This window comes from Furipterus horrens, unplaced genomic scaffold (assembly GCF_987537825.1).
Source record: "Furipterus horrens unplaced genomic scaffold, mFurHor1.1.pri manual_scaffold_13, whole genome shotgun sequence".
Classification (NCBI taxonomy): Eukaryota; Metazoa; Chordata; class Mammalia; order Chiroptera; family Furipteridae; genus Furipterus; species Furipterus horrens.
The window spans coordinates 38,602,193-38,625,595 of NW_028327183.1; the positions used below are offsets into that span (position 1 = coordinate 38,602,193).

The 23,403-nt window shown below is 45.6% G+C and overlaps 1 protein-coding gene across 4 annotated transcripts in view; it reads left to right on the forward strand.

Annotated features, from left to right (window-relative positions):
* Positions 1-524: 524 nt before the first annotated feature.
* The window catches only part of SIPA1L3 (signal induced proliferation associated 1 like 3), a 251,283-nt gene continuing 228,404 nt past the window's right edge, over positions 525-23,403 (forward strand). For 3 of the 4 annotated variants that reach the window (XM_090259350.1, XM_090259352.1, XM_090259353.1), the window contains exon 1: positions 1,045-1,181. The gene's annotated coding sequence lies outside the window, so the exon portion shown is untranslated. Of the gene's footprint in view, positions 721-1,044; positions 1,182-23,403 lie in introns of those variants that run through there. The other variant, XM_090259351.1, reaches the window with a different exon arrangement.

Below are 23,403 nucleotides of genomic sequence, written 5' to 3' on the forward strand. Positions count from 1 at the left end.
TTAAAAAAAGGGAGGAGGAGCGGATCGGATATCGGTTATGTACTGAATTTGGATGAAATTTCCCAGGCCATAGGTACTCAATAAACACTAGTTTCCCTCACAATGCGTGATCAACGAATGGACAGTAGTTAATGGCCTTCTGGGCAGAGGCTCCCCTCTAAGGCAAAGCTCTGGGGCTGCCTAGGCCGGGGAAGGACGACCACACTTGAGTCCAAACACTTTCGCACGTCCTGGCCTTCCGCGTGGGCGGGAAGAAGGCCGTCTCGACCTTTTCAAATCCCGGGCCACGCCTATTACCTGCAACGACAGGACTCTGAACAAGGGATGGCCACCGCGTGTGTGGCGGCACACACAAGAGCTCCTATGTGAAGAACCAGACCTAGAAGGTGCGCCGAAGGAGCCACCTTAAGGAACGCTGTCGAAGTAGTCCAGGAACTCAGCGGTTAGACCCCTAACCCCGCGCCGGGGAGTGAGCACGCGTGCGCACTGGCGCGCGGCCGACAGTGAAAAAAAAAAAAGAAACAGCGCGCGACCTCGCGCTCGCGCATTCTAAAGGAAAAGAAGTCCTCCCCGCGGGGCCCGCGGCAATTTAGTCCGGAGTTGGCCGGCGAGCGCGCGTGCGCGAGCGCGCATAGACGCCCTCCTCCGCCGCTCCGCTCCACTGGGGGTCTAACGCTCTCCTGTGCTGTTCCCGCTTCTCCTGAGTCTCGCGTCCTCAGGGTAAGTACCTCGCGCCAGTTGAGAGGGAGGGAAAGGATCCGCCGTAGAGAAGAAGGAGGCGGACGGGGTGGAAAGAAAGAAAAAGCTGCCCTTGCTGAGCGAGGAGCGTGGCAACCGTGTCGGAGTCTGCAGAAGACACGCCTCCATGTCTCACTCTCTCAGGGCTGCGGAAGTGCTCTGGGATCTAGAGCAGCACGAAGGTGACAGGTGAACTACCATTCCCAGAAGGCGGTGCAGTGCTGTGCCTACTGCTCCCAGCAGCACCTTCGCGCCAGGCTTTTTTCAGTTCGCTGCCCCTTAGGGCAAAACTACAGTTCCCAGGAGGCCCCGCGCGAAGCGGCTTGGAAGTGGGCAACCTGGAAGTCACTCGGGCCACCGGCGCTGGCGGCGTCTCCAGCAAACGGTGGGGGGCCGGACATCGGGGTCGTGAGTCTTGCAGGGCGGGCAGCCAGGACGCCTAGGTACGTGGCTCCAGGTGCAGGGACGGCCTCATTCAAGGGTGGCGAGGGATCGGTGTCTACTCGGACCCCGAGGGTCAGCACCAGCGGGCGACCAGGCGAACAGCCGGTTGTAGGCACCGGTTGTGGTGGCTGCGGCGCTGGGACTCGCGCCCTCCGGACCTGGCCGGACTCGGTCCCACATGGCTCAACTTTCCAGACCTGCTCTCCGACCCTGTGCGGAAGGGCATGAGTGGGAGTCGGAGCTGTGATCTAAGGAACCCGTGCCGAACCTCAGTTTCCCCTTTCGGTAAAACGGGTGAAGAAGAGTATATCTGTTCTTTGTTGGGGATTCTGTTGAGATGTTGAGATCCGGCGAATAAGGCATTTGGCACACAGAAGTCACTTATTACGTGTTTGTGCTATTATTAGCTCCCGAGAAATGGGGTGAATGTAATAGTTAGTTGAGAGTGTGCATGTAAAAAGCAGAGTCCACATTTATCAATCAATACAGAGTGGCTTTTGTTAGCTGAAATTATTTCGTTAAGAGCTTTGGTCTGGGAAGCAAAGAGACCCTAGTTCACATTTAGGCTCTGCCATTTACCAGCTGTGTGACCTTGTGAAGTGATTTCACCCATTTGTGCCTTGGTTTTCCGATCTATTAAATGGGGATTTTTATAGTCACCTTATAGACTTGTTTTGAGGATGCAATGAGAATACTATGTGTAAAGTGCTTAGAACAGCAGTTGGCACAGAATACTCAATAAATGGTCCCATTTATTCAGCGTTTTTCAAGTGTCCCAGAGACCCTTTGAGGGTGGGTCTCTGGCTATAGTCTTAGTCTCCCCAGTGGCCAGATTCAAAACTGGTCTAGTTGACTTCCTTTTCCGCAGCTTCATGTTCCTCATTTGTAAAATGGGATAACAATATCAGTGTCAGAGGGCTGTAAGGATTTGCTTAGATTGTATTCTCTCACTAAGTAACAGCTCTTATGTAAAATAATTGTTTTCCTTCAATGCTCTCCATCTGGTCTGCCTGACTGTGGGCTGTGACATGACAGCCCTGAGTTCCCCTACAGTTTACTCCTAGCCTCAGTATCCCATCTGTGAAGTTGCAGTCATAGGACTTGTGCAAGGGTTGTTTTGATGATCCCAGGAGATAATACATGTTTAGTGTTTAGCACAGAGCCAGGTGCATAATAAGCACTTAATAAATGTATCTTGTTTTTCTTGATAGGCCTTTGCTGCTGCTTTATAAGGGCAGAGCAGGGACAATGTTATTGCCCTCCCTCCCTCCCCTCTTTTTGTTCACTAAAGGTTAAGTTGTGGAATGTACTGCAGTATAAGGGCCTGAAAAGAAGTGGTATTGACCTGCTGTCGGCAGCCTCCTGCTCAGTCACACACCCACTCTTCCCCTCAAGCCAGTACATTCACTCCAGTGGTTTATGTTAGCGCTTGATTCTATCTCAACACCTTATTAGCCCCCTGAGCTTCTTGATGCCTGTGCTTCCTTGATATCCCCCTGGTGACTGTCCCTTGGGCGCCATTAACGCAACATGTTCAATCTAAACTCCTTTTCCCAGAACCAGTAGTCACCATCTTGGCAAGTGGGCCAACACAGACCTAACTGACCAACCCAGAAATTTGGGAGTTGCTGTTTTCACCCAGCCTTCCATAGTCCAGTTAATTGGCAAGAAGAATGGAGCTGCCATATTTTGGAAACACTATTTCTTTGGCCCAACTTGGTCTCCTATCTCCTGGGCACTGAAAGTCCCCTGGGCCACTGGAGGTGGCCTTTTCCGACTGGATTGAGTGGGGTGGGTTTTTTTTTTTTCTTTGTTTTTAAGTCACCAAGAATTAATGTATGTAAAACAATGTATTAGTGAGGAGCAGAGAATAGATTTGGCCAGACTGCAATGGCCACAGGTGTAGCATCAAGTAAGGTCTTGCTTTCAGGGGACCCATTTGTATAGTTTTCGCCTGGCAAAGCTTGGCTGAGTCCTTCATTCCTTTCTGAAAAGCTATACCTTGTCAATGGGTTAAATAACCTATATGGGAAGATCCTCCCTAGCATTTTGGGAGGCAGCACACTCCGCAAAGAGTCTGGGAAGGGAATTTATGAGATACCTGTTTAGGTTGAGTCTGTTGTCCGGAACCTGCAATTGTGGTTTCATTTGATGATAGGAACCCATGGTTTCAATTAAATTTGTGATGGCTACCAAATTTACCTAAGTGGTTTTTTAATCTGATGAAATAAAGCAGTGACATTTAAAGTTTTTTTGGTCTTAATTGTTAGTGACAACAGCACATGGTTTTTTTAGCAGTCTGTGTGGAATGATTTAAATGTGAACGTGTTTTTCAGACATTGCAGTTGTTAGGTGGTAAATCAAAAATGGAATTTAGAATGCGCAGTGTGATTGTTGCCCTTTTTTCTTTTTTTGTAAAACATTTTGTTAATGTATTTCAAACTTAGGTTTAAAAAAATGACACAGGTTATGGTAACAGCTTAATCTTGTTATGTGTTTAATTAACTAGCAAAATCAAAATTAAATGTATTAACGTTTTAATAAAAGAATTAAACACTCATTTTCTTTAACATAAAGTGTTCGGTTTTAGCTGGTAGAATGAGAAGCTATGGTGCTTTCCATAAGACTGGTATTGCTCCTGTTTCTTAGGACTGCTCTGGTCAATGGCCTTAGTTTGTGTGTGTGAGAATGGGTTGTACTTGCCTTTTAAAAAGTTATGCAAGAAACACATGTTCATTGTAATATGTCAAACAATACAGAGATATATAAGGAAAATAATGGGTGCCACCCTCCACTCTAAAATCCCCCCCTCTAGAGATAACCATTCACTGAAACAGTGAGTATTTACCAAGTATCTACTATTAGGGTTTGGAGATTTTGTAGTGAACAAAATGTATATGCCCTCTTCTCTTGGGGATTTAGGTGATTACTGTCACCTTTTTCTCTGCTTAAATGGATGTATATATGTGTATATTGATTGTTTTTGTTCCTTCTCCCTCACCACTCCCAAAAAGGAAGAGGAGGGATCAAGCCACACATATTTGTAACTTGAGTTTTTTGATTACTGATAGGGTATCTCCCTTCAAGTCATTATATACAGATCCGACTCATTCTTTTTGACAGCTAGACTCACATTCTTTTAAATATGTGGAGACCTTCCTTTATTCCCCTATTGCTGGACTTTTAGGTTGTTTGTGGGATTTTACCTTCATAAACACACCCAGTAAGCATTCTGGTACATAGGCAGTGTAGCATAATGGCTAAAAGCACAAACCCTAGACAGGGAACAAGACAGACAAGATCTTTGCTCTCCTAAGGTTTATATTCTACCTGGGGAGACAAAATAAACAAGGTGATTTCAGATTGTTTTAAGTATAGTGGCTGAAATGTCAAGGGGACGAGCTAGAGCATGGCTGATGCGGCAGGCTGGTGGTGGGCAAAGGGTGTTTAGTTTGGATGGTCAGGAAAGGCATATGAGCTGAGAACCCTGAATGAACGAGGGGCATCAGCTGTGCCAAGAGCTGGGGGCAGAATATTCCAGACAGAGGGAACAACAAATGCAAAGGCCCAGAGGTTGGAATGAGTTCATGCTACTTTAATTTCGTAAAATAATGACAATAAAAGCAAGTAATGTTTACTTAGCATATACTATGTAGTAGTCATTTTTCTAAGCATTTCACACTTTTCCTCAGTTAATCCTCACGAGTCCAATGACGTAGGTAAGTTTATGGGTGGCACTTTATAAGTGAGGAAGCTGACTTTAGACTCCCTCACCCGCATACCTTACTCCCTCTCTTCCCAGGTCCTCCTCACTAGGCTGAGACAAGTTTAGGAAGTTGAGGCAGCATTTCCTTTCTATGTTGTTTGACATGCAAAGCCCTGCAGACTACGTCTGGTACCTAATTCATGTGGCAGCAGGACTGGTCTGGGGATATGGTGGCATTGTTTCCACTGACAGTAAGACACAATGGGGTCAATTTCTGTTGGAATGTTTGGTTGTTTCAAAACTGAAGGCCCGGCAGCAGAGCCCATCCTCAAAACAAGGTCGACTGCTTAGCTCCCACACCAGACACAGGTTAACAGGAAACAGGTTAGGTGTCGAAAGATAGTGAACAAGGCTGGTGTCCCATTTGGGTGAGTGCAAACTCAGGTGACTTGGGCTGGCAGGGGTAAGAGTATTTCAAGCATCCAGCCAGCGTTATGGATTGTTAAACTATACAAATACAGTCCAGCATCTCAAGGGGCTGTGTGGCCCAGGTCCTTGCTTCAGCCAACACAGTGGCATCCCTTTTGGTATATCCTGGGCCTTACAGGTTGTTAAATATTTTGAATGGAGCAGGCCTAGTTAGATGTGAGGACAGTAGTGGGTGCTTTTAAGAGCAGGAGAAGTATGGAGAGCTCTTTCATCCAGCCATCTACGAAACATTTTTCCTACCTCGCCTGTGAGCAGGGCCCCATGCTAGACACTGATGGTATGAAGGTGAATAAGCAGACACCGGTTCTCTGGGGTCTGCGGGAGTGCTGTCCTTAGACATACAATGCTAGCCACGGGTGCGGACCACCATATGTAACTTAACATTTTATAGCGGCCACATTTTAAAAAATCAAAAGAAACAGAGGAAATTAATTTTAATAATGTATTTTATTTAGTCCAAAATATTATCATTTCAATATGTAATCAATATAAACATTATTGAGGTTATCTTACATTCTTTTTTTCCACATGATGTCTTTGAAATACAGTGCATTTTATACTTACATTTTATTAAAAATTTTTTAATCCTCACCCAAGGACATTTTTTTTAAATTGTTTTCAGAGAAAGAGGAAGGGAGAGAGAGAAACATCGATTTGAGAGAAAACATTGATCAGTTGTGTTCTAATATGTGCCCTGTCTAGGGATTGAACATGCAGCCTGGATATGTGCCCTAACTAGGAATCAAAACCACCACCATTTGGTTTAAGGGATGACACTCTAACCAACTGAGCCACACCAGCTTTTTACACTTTCAGCACATTTCCATTCCCACTGGCCACATTTCATTTGCTCAGTAGCCACATGTATTGGACAGTGTGAACCTAGGGTATGAGACACACATAAATCAAGGGTGGCATCTATTTTATCTTGATGAATAAGGGTGGATAAGTAATGAAAAGCATATTTATAATAGGCAGGTATAGCTAACCTCACAGCTGCTATCCACTGGAGAGGCCTTCTGGGCCTGGCACCGTTCGTAGTGCTTGGAGTGTGTGCCTTGCGTTCTGAGGTGGCAGAACTATGATTATCCGCATTGTATAGATGTATGGTGTTGAGGAGCTACTTGCTCAGGGTTAGTCAGAAAATGAACTCAGGTCCAGAGACCATACTGTTGTATGTGCTGCATTAGATAGTGTTTGCGGGGGTGGGGTTTGAGTTTTGAGCAATGACAATCATAGGAAGGACTAACCGCACAAAATGGATTCCCAGAGTTTGTCAGCATCCATCCTTGAGTCTATGTTGGTGCTGGGGTGCTGGTTTAGACCTGAGCGACTGTGGAAATAGGTCTCACCTCCTAGGACAGAGTGCAGCTTCAGGCGGTTGGGGAGGAAGGTGGACAGTGAGAATGAGGGAAACAAGAGAAGGATCCAGCGTGTTGAAATTTTGTTTCTAAATGGCTTCTTTGGGAATGAAGCCTCTCTTCTCTTTTTGTCTGCTGACTTTGTCCCTCACAGCTGTAGCCTCCTGTGGAAGCCATGTAGTGTCTTCCTGAGAGCTCAGCCACAGCAGGGCTTACTTTGCTTATGACTCTTGCCCTTGCTCTGATCCAAAGAGGCATTGCTGGACGGGGACACACAGAGAGGGATGTCACAGTGTTTCCCTCTGTCAACTCTATGGGAGTCATTGTTCTAGACTTCTAATTACTCTCTTGGCTCAGGGTTCCCCATCTCAGGGGCAAGATGAATCTGGGCCCTCCTACCCAAACAAGGCAGGTGCTGGAGATTCTGAGTCTGTTTATGTTCCCAGGTGGTAACCTACTGTCAGTTCCTATCCCCACATGGTGTTCACAAGAGTTTTAACCTCACCGCCACTGCTGGACAATGCCTGGCGTGTAAAACATGCTTAGGAAGTGCCTGTTGACTACATTAATGATACCAGCATTTACTGAGCTCTTATTGTGTATAAAGCACTACTGTGCCTGCTTTTCAGGTATTATATATCTTGTTTAATCCTCATAACTACTCCATGGGGTAGGCATTGTTGTTATTCCCAATTCCCATATAAGGATACAGAAGTCCTGAGAAGTCATATCACAAAGCTGGTGAGTGTCAAAGCCAGGATTCAGACCCAAGCCATTGGCTCCAGAGTCCAGGCCCTTAAACGCCCAGTTTGTGGTCTCTCAATGGATGGACACATGGACAAGTGGGGTGGACAAGCTAGACCATACTGACTAATTTCAGTCTCTGGGAATGAACACCACTCTGGGCATGGGCTTTTTTGGTTTTTTTTTTTTTTCCTTTGTAATCCGGGAACCTGCACTCCCCCTTTCTTTTTTTTTCTTGAACTTCAAGCAATTTTTATTTTATTTTTTAATTATACTTCATTGATTATGTTATTACAGGCATTCCAATTTCTCCCCCCTTCCACTCCCTCCACCCAGCACCCCACAATTCCTCAGGCAATCCCCTAACTATTGTTTATGTGCATGGGTCATGCATTTAAGTTCTTTGGCTACTTCATTTCCTGTCCTGTACTTTACATCCCCATGGCTATTCTGTAACTACCTATTTGTACTACTTTATCCTGCCACCTCTTCTTCACCCATTTCCTGACACCTCCCTCCCATCTAGCAGCCATCAAATGCTCTCTGTATCCATGATTCTGTCTCTGTTCTTGTTCGCTTAGTTTGTTTTATAGATCAATTGCTGATAGATATGAATTTATTGCCATTTTATTGTTCATAGTTCTGATCTTATTTTTCTCAAATAAGTCCCTTTAACATTTCATATAATAATGGTTTGGTGATGATGAACTTCTTTAGTTTTTTGTTGTATGGAAAACACTATCTGCCCTTCAAGTCTAAATGATAGCTTTGCTGGATAGAGTGGTCTTGGCTATAGGTCCCTGCTTTTCATGACTTTGAATATTTCTTGCCAATCCCTTCTAGCCTGAGAAGTTTCTCTTGCGAAATCAGCTGACAGTCATATGGGAACTCCCCTGTAGGTAACTTCTTTTTTCTTGCTGCTTTTAAGATTCTCTCTTTATCTTTAACCTTTGGCATTTTAATTATGATGTGTCCTCTTTGGGTCTAGCTTGTTTGGGACTCTCTGTGCTTCCTGGACTTGTAAGTCTATTTCCTTCACCAAATTAGGGAAGCTTTCTTTCATTCTTTTTTCAAGTAGATTTCCAATTTCCTGCTCTTTTCTCTTCTTCTGGCACCCATAGGGTGCAAATGTTGGACCTCTTGAAGTTGTCCCAGAGGCTGCTTATACTATCCTTATTTTTTCGGATTCTTTCTTCTTGTTCTGATTGGCTGTTTTTTGCTTCCTTGTGCTCCAAGTCATTGATTTGATTCTCCCCTTCATCCACTCTACTGTTGTTTCCCTGTAAATCACTTTTTATTTCAATTAGTGTATCTTTCATTTCGGACTGGATCTTTTTTATGCTACTGAGGTCCTCACTAAGTTTCTTGAGCATCCTTATAACCAGTGTTTTGAATTCTGCATTTGATAGTTTGCTTGTCTCCATTTTGTTTAGCTCTTTTCCTGGAGTTTCAATGTGTTCTTTCATTTGGGCCATGTTTCTTTGTCTCCTTGTTTGGCAGCCTCCCTGCGTTTGTTTCTATGTAGTAGGTGAAGCTGCTTTGACTCCATGTCTTGATAGTGTGGCCTCATGTAGTCAGTGTCCTGTAGGGTCCAGTGGCACAGCCTCCCCTATCACCCAAACTGGATACTCGAGGTGCATCCTTCGTGTGGGCTGAGTACGCCCTCCTCTTAATAGTTGAGCCTTGGTTGGTGCTGGCAGGTCAATGGGAGGGATTTACCCAGGCCTGTCAGCTGCAAGGACTGGCTATGACCACTGACTACCACCCTCTGCTCTCCGTGGAGGATCAGCTGTGTAGGTGCAGGGTGGTGGGTCCCCAACTTGGTCTGTGGCTGTCCTCTGGGTATGCTGGCCCTGGGGTTTCCCAGGTGGTGCAGGCCAAGGCCAGCCCCCACGTGTGTTTTTCCCGGGGCCACCCTGCCTGAGCTATAAAGCAATCTGAGATGGCTGCTACTTATGCTGGGCTTCGAGATTCCCAGGTAAAGCCAAGCTGCGAATCTAGGCTGGCTGCTGCTAGTACCGAGCCTGGAGCTCCCAGAGGCCAGCTGTTGTTTGTTTGATAGAATTGGGGAAGTTGTGCATCATGAGCCAAACCAGCCATTTATGTGGAAAAACAGCTTGGGTGGGCCCATAAGTTGGGTGGTGGTGGGGAGTCTCTGAGTATCTCCAAGGTGGGTTGAACAGTTTTAGCAAAGTTGATAATCGAGTCTCAGATATGGGACCAGCTTGCCGGCTCTTTGTGGGGAGGGTTTGAAAAAGGGACAATGGGCTCTGCTCACCTTGATGCCAGACACTTTAGTTTCTCCCAGTATGGCACTGATGCCTTTCAAGCTGCTATCCCGGTGCTGGAGCTCAGAGGGAGTGAGTCTGAGTAGGTGAGTCCGTGTGTGGGTTCTTTAAGAGGAACTGCTTGGGGCTCTAGCAGTATCTTCCACCAACTCAATCCCTGCTGGTTTTTGCAGGGATAAGTTGTGGGGACTTATCTTCCTGGCACTGGGCCGGGGGGCTGGGTGTTGGGCTGGGACTCCTTGCTCCTGAGATATCTCTCCCAAATTTTTATCCACCACACATGGGTGAGGAACCAGCCCATTCCATGTCTGTGTCCCTTCTACCAGTTTGGATGGATGTGGTTTCTTTAATTCTGTAGTTAGTTGTCAGACTTCCATTCATCTCGATTTCGGACTGTTCTAAATGATGGTTGTTCTATATTTTAGTTGTAAGTTTGATATGGTTGTGGGAAGAGGTGAACCATACCTGCCTGTGCTGCCCCCCTTTCTTTAAAATAACAAAAATGAACTGGATATTTGATATTATAAAAGAATTCTTGTTAAATTTTTAGATGTGATAATGATATTGTGGGTTTTCTTCAGAATAACATTCTTGTCTTTTAAGACATACCTTCTGAAATATCTATGAACTTAAGATGTCTGGGATTTGCTTCAAAATAATATAGACCGGCAGGGAGTGGAGGAGACAAGTGGACAGGTAAATAAGGAGATGAAATAAGATTGGCCATGAGTTGCTAACTGGTGATGCTGGCCAGTGGGGGTTTATTATACTCTTCTTTTTACCTTTGTTTGTTTGAAATGGCTCATCATGAAAAGTTAGAAACAAATATTCAGTACAGGAAATTTCACTCGGCATTTGTGTGTTTCAAGCCCAAGTGTATGTATGGGGGAATTCCCTGCCTTTGCTCAATCCACTTGCACAATAAACACAGGTTTTTCGTTGTTGTTTTTTTCCTTCATAAAATGAGTCAGTACTTGGCCCATGGCTTCAGAAACGCTTTGGTAAAGGATCATCTGGTAGCACTGAGGACATCTGCGAGGCTCCAGTGGGCACACGTTTCCTTCCCCAGCTTCTCTGGGTACTTGCCACAGTGGCACTGGCCCTCTGAGTCCGTTTGTTGAGTCCCGTTTTCCTAAGATCTGTTTCCCTGCAGCACCTGACCATGGGGCTCCTCCTACATTTTTTCCAAGGACGAGTTTCAACAAGATCCTCAGATCTTCCCCAGCCCCTTCTCAGGACAGACATGCACAGATCCTTCCACTGATGGGACTTTATTAAGGCCACATAGAACCAGAACCTAGCTTTTGATTTGCCTCCAGCACTACAGTGGGAAGTGCCCACTTTCCATTCTGACACATGACAACAGAAGGACAGGGGCAAGATGTGGCTTGTGGCAATGCCTTGGCCCTGGTGATACTTCACATCAAGCCAGCAATTAAAACTCCTTTGCAGCAAGTGCACAACGCCCTCCGCCCGTGCCCGGCCCCTTCACATCTTCCAGAGCAGCAGTTCCAAACCTGTGGGTCGTGACCCTTTGGGGGTCGAACGACCCTTTCACAGGGGTCACCTAAGACCATCGGAAAACACATATAATTACATATTGTTTTTGTGATTAATCACTGTGCTTTAGTTATGGTTGGGGGTCACCAAAACATGAGGAACTGTATTAAAGGGTCGCGGCATTAGGAAGGTTGAGAACCACTGATCTAGAGGCTCCTAGTGCATTTGTTCTTTTGGGGTTTGTAAGTTAACAGTGAGTCAGTGTGGGGCAGAAATCCTTGTGTGGACGGGGCAGGAAAAGAGAACACCTTCATTTGGGGATTTCTGCTTATTGTTTGCTTGCCAAGTAGGTAGAGATGGTTGATGGGAAGGAACAGAAGCTCTGGCCTTCTTTCTGTACATCACATTCTCGGTGTGCAGGGAGGAAGGCAGGGAAAGTCCTGCAGCCCCTCGGGCTTCCTTGAACTTTTGCCCCAGCACTCTCTTTACTTCTGTTCTTTCTTTTTCTTTCAAAGGCTCTGAGGTGAGTCCAGGGTGAAGAGAATGTTAGGAGCATTGTCACCGGTTTTAGCAGCTTGATTTTTTTTCAGTGTTTTCAGTGTAGAGCCACATGTGTTGGATCTGAGGGCAGCAAACTCCAAATAGTCACACTGCATAGATTTTTAAACTTGACAGTTGTCTGTTGAGCCAAGCACTCTTCAAGGTACTAAGGAATATAACAGTGAACAAAGCAGACAATGCTGTTTGAATGGGGCTCTGATTTAAGTGGAGGATTCAGACAGTGAACAAGTAAACTGTATACTGTTAGGTGATTATAAGTGCTAAGTGGAAGAAATTAGGGAAAAGGGATATGAAGTATTGGGGTAGAGGGTATTAAAATTTTAGGCTGGGTGGCCAGGGATGGCCTCTGGGAAGTTGACATTAGTACAGACCTAAAGAGGGGGGACTGTGTATGAGCAGCAGGGATGTCTGGGCAGAGGGAGCAGCCAGTGCAAAGGCCCTGAGACCATGGGGCTGGTAAAAAATAGGAGCTTACAAGGAGGCCCATGAGCCTGGAACAAAGTGAAGGAGGAGAGAGTAGGTGGGGATGAGGACAGAGAGGTGACGAGTTTACAGATCACTTAGGATCCAGTATAGGTTTGTTTTTCTTTTCTGAGATAGGAAGATATTGTAGGGTTGATTGAGTTATTAAATTTTATTAAATTTGAATAGTGACTACACATGCATCGAACCAAAGGAACAAAAATAAGGCAACCTAGTCCTCTTTCCCAGAGACTACCACTATCCTGGTTTCTTACTTGTGACCAGTTTCTTGACGTTGCATTGTTAGAGTGTGTTTCCTGGATTATATTAGGTTAAACAATGTGAAATTGCTTCTTGTGGGTCAAGAATGGTTGAATATTGGCAATTTTATGAGGTTCAGCCTAATAGATCCCTTTTGGGAGCCTAACGAATCTTACCAATCCTTTCTTGCCCCAAGGGTGGGTGCTCAGGTGGGGACCTCCTCTGCCTTCCTGCATCTCATGCTTCTCTTTTGGTGACTTGCCTAACAATGTCAGTGACACCAGTGAGTGCAAAACCCCTGCCCCACCCAGAACCTCATACCCAGCGTTGTTGTTAAGCCTGACAAGAAGCTGCTTCTTGGTATTGGGACCTTAACCAGGGTGGCATTAGTCATTCATTGACTTTCTGCATCTTGGCACCACCAGTTTTGAAATCTTAGATAACTCCCAGAGGGAAGGGCACCCCTGGACTCTTGTCGATGTTCAGCATGACTTCATGTGATGGAGGTGCTCTCTGGTGTCAGGCAGAAGCTGTGAGCATTCTGGATCAGTGACTGGGCATAGTAGCCAGAAGAGTGCCCCGCTTGGAGTGGCCACAGGAGTGTCTGCTGGGACTGTGCAGGCTCAAGCTGTGGGCAGAAGTCTGAGGGGTGATGGTCTGGACTTGGGAGAAAGGCCTTCAGCATCTCCTATATATCACACCCCCTACGCTGACCAAAGGGCCACATGTCTCTGGAACCCCAGGGCACTGGGCTGGGTCCATGGGGAGCAAAATAAACATCAAGGAGGTATGGATACAGTTTTCGAGGAGCTCAGTCAGGAAGTTGCGGCAGTTGGTATGCCTTTCGGTGCAAACAATAGTAATATCAACAGGTATTTATGTAACATTTACTATATACTCGCACTGTGCTAGGGCTTCCCATGAAGTGACTTGTTAAGCCTCCCCACAACCCTCTAAGATAAGTATTCTTATTATTCTCCTTTTGCAGATGAGACAACTAAATTTAAATAACTTGCCCAAGGTCACACAGCTAGAAAATGGTGGTGACGTGATTTGGATCCAAGGAGCCTGACTTAAGAGGTCTTATTCTGAACTCTTCATTACTGTGTGCTTCTTAGTGGTTCTCAAACCTGAGCCCACATGGGAATCCCCAGGAAAACTTGTTAAAACACAGTATGCCAGCCCCACCTGGAGTTTCTGATTCAGTAGGTCTGGCTTAATAATTTGCATATCTAACGAGTTTCCAGGTGATACTTGTACTCCTGGGTCTGGAAGCACACAGCTGAAATTTGCCTGAAATCAGAATTCTGAAATCAGAAACTCATATAACAAAGCAACTTATAGGTAGGTAGCCCCAGGGTTGAATAATGAAGCAGTTTCACAATGCCTATAGGCTAAGCCCTCTCTGTTATGCCACTGCCATATTTGGGGTGTCTCCACATCTGGCGTGCCTGTGTCCACAGACTCCCCTCATGGCCACAGGATGACTGCTACAGCTCCAGTCATCACATCCAACAGCAGAAAGAGGGCATCTCTCACTCACTGTCTGTCTCTTAAGAGAGGAAACCTTTTCTAGGTGCCCCACTTCCCAGATTCTTATATCTCATTGGCCAGCATTGTGACACATGACTACGCCCAGGCAAATCACAGGCAAGGGCCAGTCAGGATTTCCTTTGTGGCTGTGGATGGACCCATCTTCACTGGAAGCACATGACTGCTGTGGGGAGAGTGGCTGCAGGAATAAAATTGCTTCACTATTTAGGAAAGAACTGAGAGAGGTGGATGGATATTGGGTAGGCAAACAGTTGGATCTGCTGCCGAAGTTAGTGAAGCAAAGAAGCATAATACCCATCCACTTTTGTGTCGTTCTACTTACCAACCTGTTTTGTAATTACCTGAATCAGGACATGGCTTTTTTTGTTCTCTAATCATGTCCACCTTTTGTCTGAAACTTCAGGTAAACTCAAGCTGGATGACAAGGCAGCAGTGTGAGGGGCAGTGTGCGTAGTGTTTGAGAGCACTCACTCTGCTCAGAAACACCTGGATCTCACCCCTCTGCACCTGACCAATTCCTATGCAGGGTGTTCCTCTCAGAGGAGCCTCAGGTGAGCCTCGCAGGGGCTCAGTTTCCCCCTCTGAGGACTGCCTCATAGGATGCTTGTGTAGATGAAGGGAGTGGATAAAGGTTAAGTGCTTACCTCCCTTAGCTGGCACATGGGAAGTGCTCAAGAATGTGTCCTCTGCTATTAACATACAGTTGACCCTTGAACAACTCAGGGGTTAGGGGCACTGCCCCCCACCCCCACCCCACAGTTCAAAATCTGCATACAAGTCTTGACTCCCCAAAACTTTACAAATATCCTACAGTTGACCTTACTGACCTTACTTTAAAAAACAGTGGATTGATATGTATTTTGTATGTGATATGTATTACATACTGTATTCTTACAATAAAGTAAGCTAGAGAAAAGAAACTTAAGATAATCATAAGGAAGAGAAAATATATTTACAGTATTGAATGAGAAAAAATCCCATGTATAAGTGATCTGCACAGTTCAAATGCATGTTGTTCAAGAGTCAACTGTATTTTTTTGCCCTGACTGGATAGCTCAGTTGGAGCATTGTCCCGATAAGCCAAGGTCGCAGGTTCAATCTCCAGTCAGGGCACATACAAGAATCAACCAATGAATGCATGAATAAGTGGGACAACAAATCAGTGTCCCCCTCCTCCCTCTTCCTCCCCCTTCTTTCCTCTCTCCCCTTCCCTTCCTCTCTCTCTAAAAATCAATAAATGAATGAATTTTTTTTAAAAGTCAACTGCATTGTGTGTGTTACATACTTTTGAGCGGGCTCCGACTTCTGGTGACCCTATGAATGAGTGATGTTCACAGCATCCTGCCCTCAGCAGCCATGCTGTAGACTCGTGCCTATGGCTTCTTTTATGGAGTCCATCCATCCCCGTATTTGGTCATCCTCTTCTGCTACTGCCTCTATTTTTCCCAGCTTTATTGTCTTCCAAAGAGCCCTGCCTTCTCATGATGTGCCTGAGGTAGGACAGCTTCAGTTTCGTCATTTTTGCATGTAGCAACATTTCAGGCTTAGTTTGCTCTAGGACCCACACATTTGTCTTTATGGTGATCCAGCATAGCCAGCCATAGAGCTCTCCTCCCACACATTATTTCAAATGAATCAATTGTTTTCCTATCAACTTTCTTCACTGTCCCATTTTCACATCCGTACATCGTAATTGGGAATACAAGGGTATATGTGACCATAACTTTGGTTTTTAATGACACGTCTTTGTTCTTAGTGATCTTTCCTAGTTCTTCCATTGTTGCTCTTCCAAGTCTCAGCCTTCTCTTGATTTCTTGGCTTCAGTCTCCATGTGAATGGATGACTGAGTCAAGGTAAGCAAAATCTTTTAACAATTTCAGTGTCTTCATTGTGTATGTTAAAGTTGTGTATTTCTTCTGTGGTTATGATATTTGTCTTCTTGATGATGTTCAACTGAACTTCTGCTTTGGTACTTTCTTTCACTTTCATTAGAAGTCATTTCAGATCACTACTACTTCCTGCCAATAGAATGGTATTATCTTCAAATATTAAGTTATTGATATCCCTTCTCCCAGTTTTTACTCCTTCTTCCCCTGAGTTCAACCCAGTTTATTAATATATTAAATGACTACTTGAATAATTAAATATCATGTTATAATCCTGCTGTCTCCTCCTGACAACCTATGAAAGTGACCATCCATGTTGCAGGCTGAAATTTCCTATGGATGCCTGTGGATACAGTGCTAAGCTGTTGTCTTGTAAGACTCGTCGTCGTCGGCAGCCGTCCGTCTCGAGAGACGATGGTGTAGCTTCTTAAGAGTCTATCTGCACCGCTGAGAATGGTTGTGCAGTCCGACTCGGGAGTGACACGGTATCTGTCTCCTCCCGTGTTGAATCGACATCTTGCGATGAAGCTACAGAGCCTGGGCAGGGTGATATGGAGGGTCTGCTGTTGCCCATGCAGCAGACCCCCCCTCTCTTTGCAGCTGAAGGGTCCAAGGGAAAGACGGAGTCAATACAGCTTGGCTTCAGGTGCGCCGCAGGAGTTGCCGGTGTTGACTACAACGTCAAACCGCCTTAGGGACTCCGGCTCCGGATTTTCTGTCGGGGTTTACTCCCTTAGCCTTTCCCCTGAAGAGGTATGCCGCAAGGCAGCGGAGGTTTTTTGGAGTCAGAGTTTTCCTTCTCTGATGTGCCCTGACTGGAAGATCGAACCAGCGACACTTAGCTCGCAGGCCGACGCTCAATCCACTGAGCCAAACCAGCCAGGGATGTCTTGTAAGACTGCAGAGAGACTAAGGAATGGAGCATGGGCTCTGGAGCCAGACCACCTGGATGCAAGTCCTGGATCCATCTTGGCTCCCTGTGTGACCTTGGGCAGGCCACTTAGCCTTGCAGTGTCTCAGTTTCCAACTCTGTTAGGTGGGGCTGGTAGTGGCACTGCCCTCCTAGGAATGTTGGGAGGATTCGGTGTGTTAAAACTTGTAAAGCACTTAGAATGCTGCAGTGGTTGGCTCACAGTGCTCTCAGCATTCAGATGCTCTGCTGTTCTTTCACTCTTTTCTGACAGTTTGTTCATAGATGACTGAGGGCAGCGTCTTATGTGGTTTTTGTTTACCATGTCTTAGAGCCTGACTCAGAATAAATAGGTTGTATATACTTTCTTGTGGATGAAAGAATAGCAGTTTTCTTATTTGTTTTCCTTCAGCTGCCCAAAATTTAAACTCCATGACCATGGATTACACCCATTTTGAAGGAATAAGCTGAACCTGATTGAATATGAGGTCAGCATGTAGTAATTGCAGCTGATAGTTATTGAGCGTTCTTGTGGGTTGGGGCTAAGTGCTCACCGTAAAGATCTCACTGACTTCTCAACACCCACCCCATTTTACAGATGAGGAAACTGAGGCCCAGTGGGGAAGACCAGGCTCTCTTGAGAAGATATCTAGTGAAGTGGTTAAGAATTGGAAACCAAGAGTTATTGTGCTTGGGTTAACTCTCCACTTCACCACTTTCTTGCTGTGTGACTTCCTGGCTTTTGACTTCTCTGTTCCTGAACTTTCTCATCTGTAAAATAGGAATGATAATAGTACCTACTTAGAGGGTAGCTTTGAGGATTAGAGGAGAGAATTCCTATGAAGTGCTTAGGATAGTGCCTTGTGCAGTGAAGCTCTTGGGTTTTGGTTGTTGTTATTAGGGCCAGCCATTCAGTTGTGGTTCAGGAGCTGGCCCAGGAGTCCAGTGGCAGTCCAGTGGCTAAGCTGTGTTGTTGCCTCTTGGAGCTAGCTCCCTGTCTGCACAGGGAAAGGAGCCCATCTTTGGATTGTGAGGTTGTGAACAAAGCAGGCAGGCGTAAGCCCAGGGCAGGGGATGCTGTGGGCACAGATCCAGCCCTGGCTCAGTCAGCAGACAGGTGGCCGTTCCCGGATCAGAGGTAACAGGCGAGCCCTCTTTGTTACCTTTGAGCTTTCTCTTAAGCGCATTCAGGCTCCTCGGACCACGTGTCTGATGAGTAAGGAGTCCTTTTATTTCCCTCCCTCAAAGGGACTGTTGGCAAAACAGCGCTCTTTGGGAATGTGCCTGTTCACGAAGACCAGCCAGCCATCTCTTGGGGAACGCTGGTGGTTGGCATGTTCGTGAGGCTGCTGAATAAGTCGCTTCTAGTAGCTGGCACAGCAGGTTCCCGTTTCCGCATTCCAGACACGCAGGCTGGCTGGGGGAGGCACCACCAAGGCCAAGGGCGGCCTGCAGAGCTCAGGCAGGTACAGTTCGCCTGGAGAAGAACTGACCAGAACACCCAAGTGCCTGAACTCCCCTCACCTGCCTACTTTGGGACATCTTTTATGTTAGTGAGTGATGTTTGTTAAGTCGGGTTGTGACCTGTAGAGAAAGTTAATACTGTTCCTTCTCTTCAGGAATTAGACTACTGGCTTTTCTGTCTTCTTTTTTTTTCTCCCATCTCTCCCATGAAATATTTACCTGTCTGCTTCAGACTTTGAAGAAAGGATAGGCAGAGTATTAGGGAGTGAGAAGGAAATGGAGGCTATTTCTCCCTGGAGAAGGAAGGGGTGAGTGTTGAGCTCCTGTGAGATGCAAACTTCAGTGCCATGTGTTGTGGGACATCCCAGCCTGTACAGACGAGCTGTGTGGCCTCAGGTGAGTTCTTTTCCCTCTCTGGGCCTGTTTCCTCATCTGATGAAATGGGAAATAGGAGCAGTACCCATTCACCTTTCTAGTATAGGTAAAGTTTTCACACCCTGGACATGGAGTGGTGCTCACTGTCAGCTGTCCCTGTGCCCCTACCCCAATCCCCAGCCCCCCAAATCCTGTGTCTGCCTTATCTCAGACTTCTCAGCTGCTGCTAGCTGTACTTCAGCTACCCTGGCCTCCTGCTGTTCCTCCCTTGGGGCCTTTGCCCTGGCTGTTCCCTCTGCCTGGAACACTTACATGCCCCAGTATCCCCAAAGCTCCCTCTCCAGGTCTCTGCTCAAATGTCACTTTCTCAGTGAGGCCATTGTCCTTAAACAGCACCTTCTCCATCACTGTCTAGCTCTTTGCTTTATTTTTCTTTATAGTATTTATTCCCACTTGACATACTCGAATGTTTGTTTATTACCTGTCCCCACACTCCCCAATTATAGGCTCCATGAAGACACAGAGACTTCTGACTCTGTCCTTGTAGAACAGTTCTGGCATGTGGTAGGTATGTGATAAATTATTTTGTGAATGAATTTATGATATCAGGTGCAAGTGCAACATTGTCCAAGGATGGGTGGCTGTCCCATTGGGGTTTGAGTAGAATGTCAGAGTATCCAGAAGTATGCAGCTGTCAAGGAGGTGACATGGACACGACCCTCTCCTTGGTTAGCCAGTGGGTTCTTGGGCCTGCCTGCAGCATCCAGCCTTCTGGCTTCCTGTCCCTCAGCCACTTCAGTCTTTATAGTTCAGGCCTTGGCACTGGCTCTTGGGACAGCCTGGGTGCATGTGTCATGGACACACAGCCTTGGTGCTAGTGAGTGTAGAAGATGTGTGCAGGGTAATTAGGTGGGGAAGACTTTGTCAGAGATACCACTCATACACAGACATCCTGTGTATATGGAAAACTGATTTGATCACCAGGTCTTGCTTGGTCTTCCTGTGGTACGGAGGTCAAGAATGCCTTGGAAATAAGAATTAACTGCCCAGGCACAGTTTATTGGTGTTCCCTGCTTTCACAGGCAGTAATTCTTGTTCTAGGGCTGAACAGGTTTTAATTAAGTGGTGAGCTTGAAGAGGTTTTCTGTGTAACAGCTGACATTTCCTCAGCAGTTTTCTGGCTCCCAGTGTCAGCAGTTGATTCTGTAAGAATATCCTGGGCAGGGCTTCCCCATATTCATGGAACAAGGTCAGTGGCCCTCTGAGATCTCTCCCAATAACACGAGGCACTGAGGGACTGAGGTGTGTATCATACATCTTCAAACCAGGGGGCCTGCTGCTATTTCAAAAATAGGTAGAGAATTAGAGGAGGTGCCTTTGAGCCCCACGTACAATGGCTTTAGGGCCGGGGACCCTCCTGGGAGGCCATTGTGCATAATGCTCAAGTCCCAGCACTGCTCAAACTCTGGCCATGATGCCTATCTTCTCAGGGCCTCAGTTTCCTTATCTGGAAAATGAGAATAATCAGTAGTACCTACATTGGGACTTCCGGTGAAGATGGAGGCGTAGACAGACATTCTACGTCTCCCTCCACAACTAAGAAGGAGTACAACTACCTCAAAATTAGAAACAACCAGAAGTTCCAGAAAATCAAGCTGCATGGAAGCCCAACAAACAAAAATATAAAGAAGAAATACTCATCCAGACAAGTAGGAGGGGCGGAGCCAGGGTCAGAGAGGACGTGGTGTCGTGGTGGCAGCAGCAGGCCAGCGGAAAGCACAGTTACATGTTTTAAAAAGTCAGGAGGGACACCTGGGGAGCGTTCCCAGCTCCTCACCAGACTGCTCAGATCACAGTCCCAGCACCAGGGAAAATCAAATCTCATTTCTTCTGACTGTGCAAAGCAGTGGGGGTTGGGGTAGAGGAAGAAACTGCCAGTCTCTCAACAGAGTCTGCTTGTTTAAAGGGCCCCCACGGTCCTAGAACATCCACAGATACACCCACTCTGGGAACGATGGCCTCGGCAACAGCTAGAGGGGCTCCAGTCCCATACAGAAGTGGGAGAAGTACCTAAAAAGGGGGCAAGTGCTGAGCAAGCAGCACTGTTCCCTCTCAGACCCCAACCCCACACACAGCGCCACAATGTGGTGAAACAGGTCATCCTGTACTGATGAATCCCTAAGGTTCCACCCCTTACAACATAACAGGAGCAACAGCTCTACCTAAGACACAGAGGCAAACAAACACAGGAGCCTGTCAAGATGAGGAGACAGAGAAGTATGGTCCAAAAGGGGGAACAGATCAAGGTTCCAGTGGGAGAACTAAGTGACAAGGAGATAGCCAACCTAACAGACGCAAAATTCCAGACACTGGTGATAAAAATGCTCACAGGCTTGACAGATATGCTTGAGTAAGGCAAATGCATAAGAGAAGAAGTGAAAGCTGTGCTAAGTGAAATGAAAGAAAATCCACACAAATCCAATGGTGAAGGGAAGAAAACTGGGATTCAAATCAATGTTTTGGAACATAAGGAAGAAAAAAAAGTCAACCATTACAGAATGAGGAAACCAGAATTGAAAAAATGAGGAAAGGCTACTTTAAACATGCCAACATCCAAATCATGGGGGTGCCAGAAGGAAAAGAGGAAGAGCAAGAAATTCAAAACTTATTTGAAAAAATAATGGAGGAAAACTTCCCCAATTTGGCAAAGGAAATAGACATACAAGTCCAGGAAGCACAGAGAGTCCCAAACAAGCTAGACTCAACGGGGACCACACTAATTCACATCATGATTAAAATGCCAAAGGTTAAAGATAAAAAGAGAATCCTAAAAGCAACAAGAGAGAAGCGGAGAGTTGCCTAGAAAGGGGTGCCTATAAGACTTATCAGCTGATTTCTCAAAAGACACTTTGCAGGCAAGAAGGGAGTGACAAGCAGTATTCAATGTGATGAAAAGCAAGGACCTACAAACAAGATTGCTCTATCCAGCAAAGCTATCATTTAGAATGGAAGGGCAGATGAAGTGCTTCCCAGACAAGGTAAAGCTAAAAGAGTTCATCATCACCAAGGCATTATTATATGAAATGTCAAAGGGACTTATTTAAGAAAAACAAGATTAAAACTATGAACACTAAAGTGACAACTAACTCACAACTATCAACGACTGAATCTAAAAAATAACAACAAAATCCAACTAAGCAAACCAGAATAGGAACAGAATCATAGGTATGGGGGTCATTTGGAGAGTTATCAGCTGGGAGGAGGGAGGGCGAGAAATGGGGATATGGTGCAGGGATCAAGAAGCATAATCAGTTGGTACAAAATAGACAGGGGGGAGTTAAGAATAATATAGGAAAGGGTGAAGCTGAAGAACTTATATGCAGGACCCACGGACATGAACTAAGGGTGGTGGGATTGCTGGAGGGAATGGGGGTACTGGGCAGAGGGGAGCAAAGGGGAAAATAATTGGAACTATTGTAACAACATAATAAAACATACTTAAAAAAATAGTACCTACATTATTAAATGAGAAGTTAAAATGAGATCAGGTGACCTAGTTAGAATTGTGTCTCGTGCATAGAAAGCACTCAATAAAAGGGGATGATAATTATTTTAATGAATTGATTTCAAACCCCCTTTTAATTTTTTCAGTCTGTCCTTTTTTAGGGGCTTCTTTCTTCCTCCTTCCTGCTGCCCTACCCCTATCCTCCCACAGTTCTTCACCCATGGTAACAATCAAGTACTGAATGTGTACCTTTTTACGTTTTTCTCCATAGTTATATAATCCTATAAGGGGAAACATTATCCTATAAGGGATAATATTACCCTCATTTTCCTGCGTTTTGCTTTTCTTACATGGCAATACCATGTAAGAACAAAGGGTCAGTAAAGGAAGAAGTAGGAAGAAGGGACATGCTGAGTAGGCATCTAGGAGTAGTCTATTCAGACAGCCAAAGAAGTGGTGGGTAAACTGAGGCAGCATACATTCACTTATCAACTGTTTAGTAAACACCTGGGATGGGCACACTGGGCTTCTTATTGTACATTGGCTGCAAGGGTCAAGCAGAGTGAACCATCTGGGAGTTAAACTGATCAGGATCATTTGCAGGCCTTGAACAGATAATTGCTCATATCTCCCAAGTAGATGTTTGAAGTTAGATTAATGATAATAGTAATAGCCAATCTCATTAAGGGCTTATCTGGTGTAGAAGAACTATGAACCAACTCATCTCATCTTCGCAATGGCCTTGTGAAGTAGGCACTGTTATTATCCTCCCTTTTCAGATACGGAAACAAGCAAGAAGTTAGATGGCTTGCCAGAGGTGCCGTGGCTAGGGAGTTGTGGAGTCCACCCGCTGGCCTGGCTCTGGAATCCATGTACTGAACCACAGTGCTTTCTGACTTCAGTTCATTATGGGAAATATTTCTTGTTGAAATAAATATGTGTCAGTAGAATAAAACATGAAGCAGAAACCTTACTACTCTATCCCCTCCACTGCCTCCTGCCTGCCCAGGAATGAGAACATTACCAATTATTTGATCCTGTGTACACTGTGTAGTACTTCCCATTTGATGCCCTGCCTGCTCTCCCAGAGGTGACCACCATCTTGAATTTTTTGTTTATCATTTTTTGTCTTAAATTATTTTTTGAACTTTATAC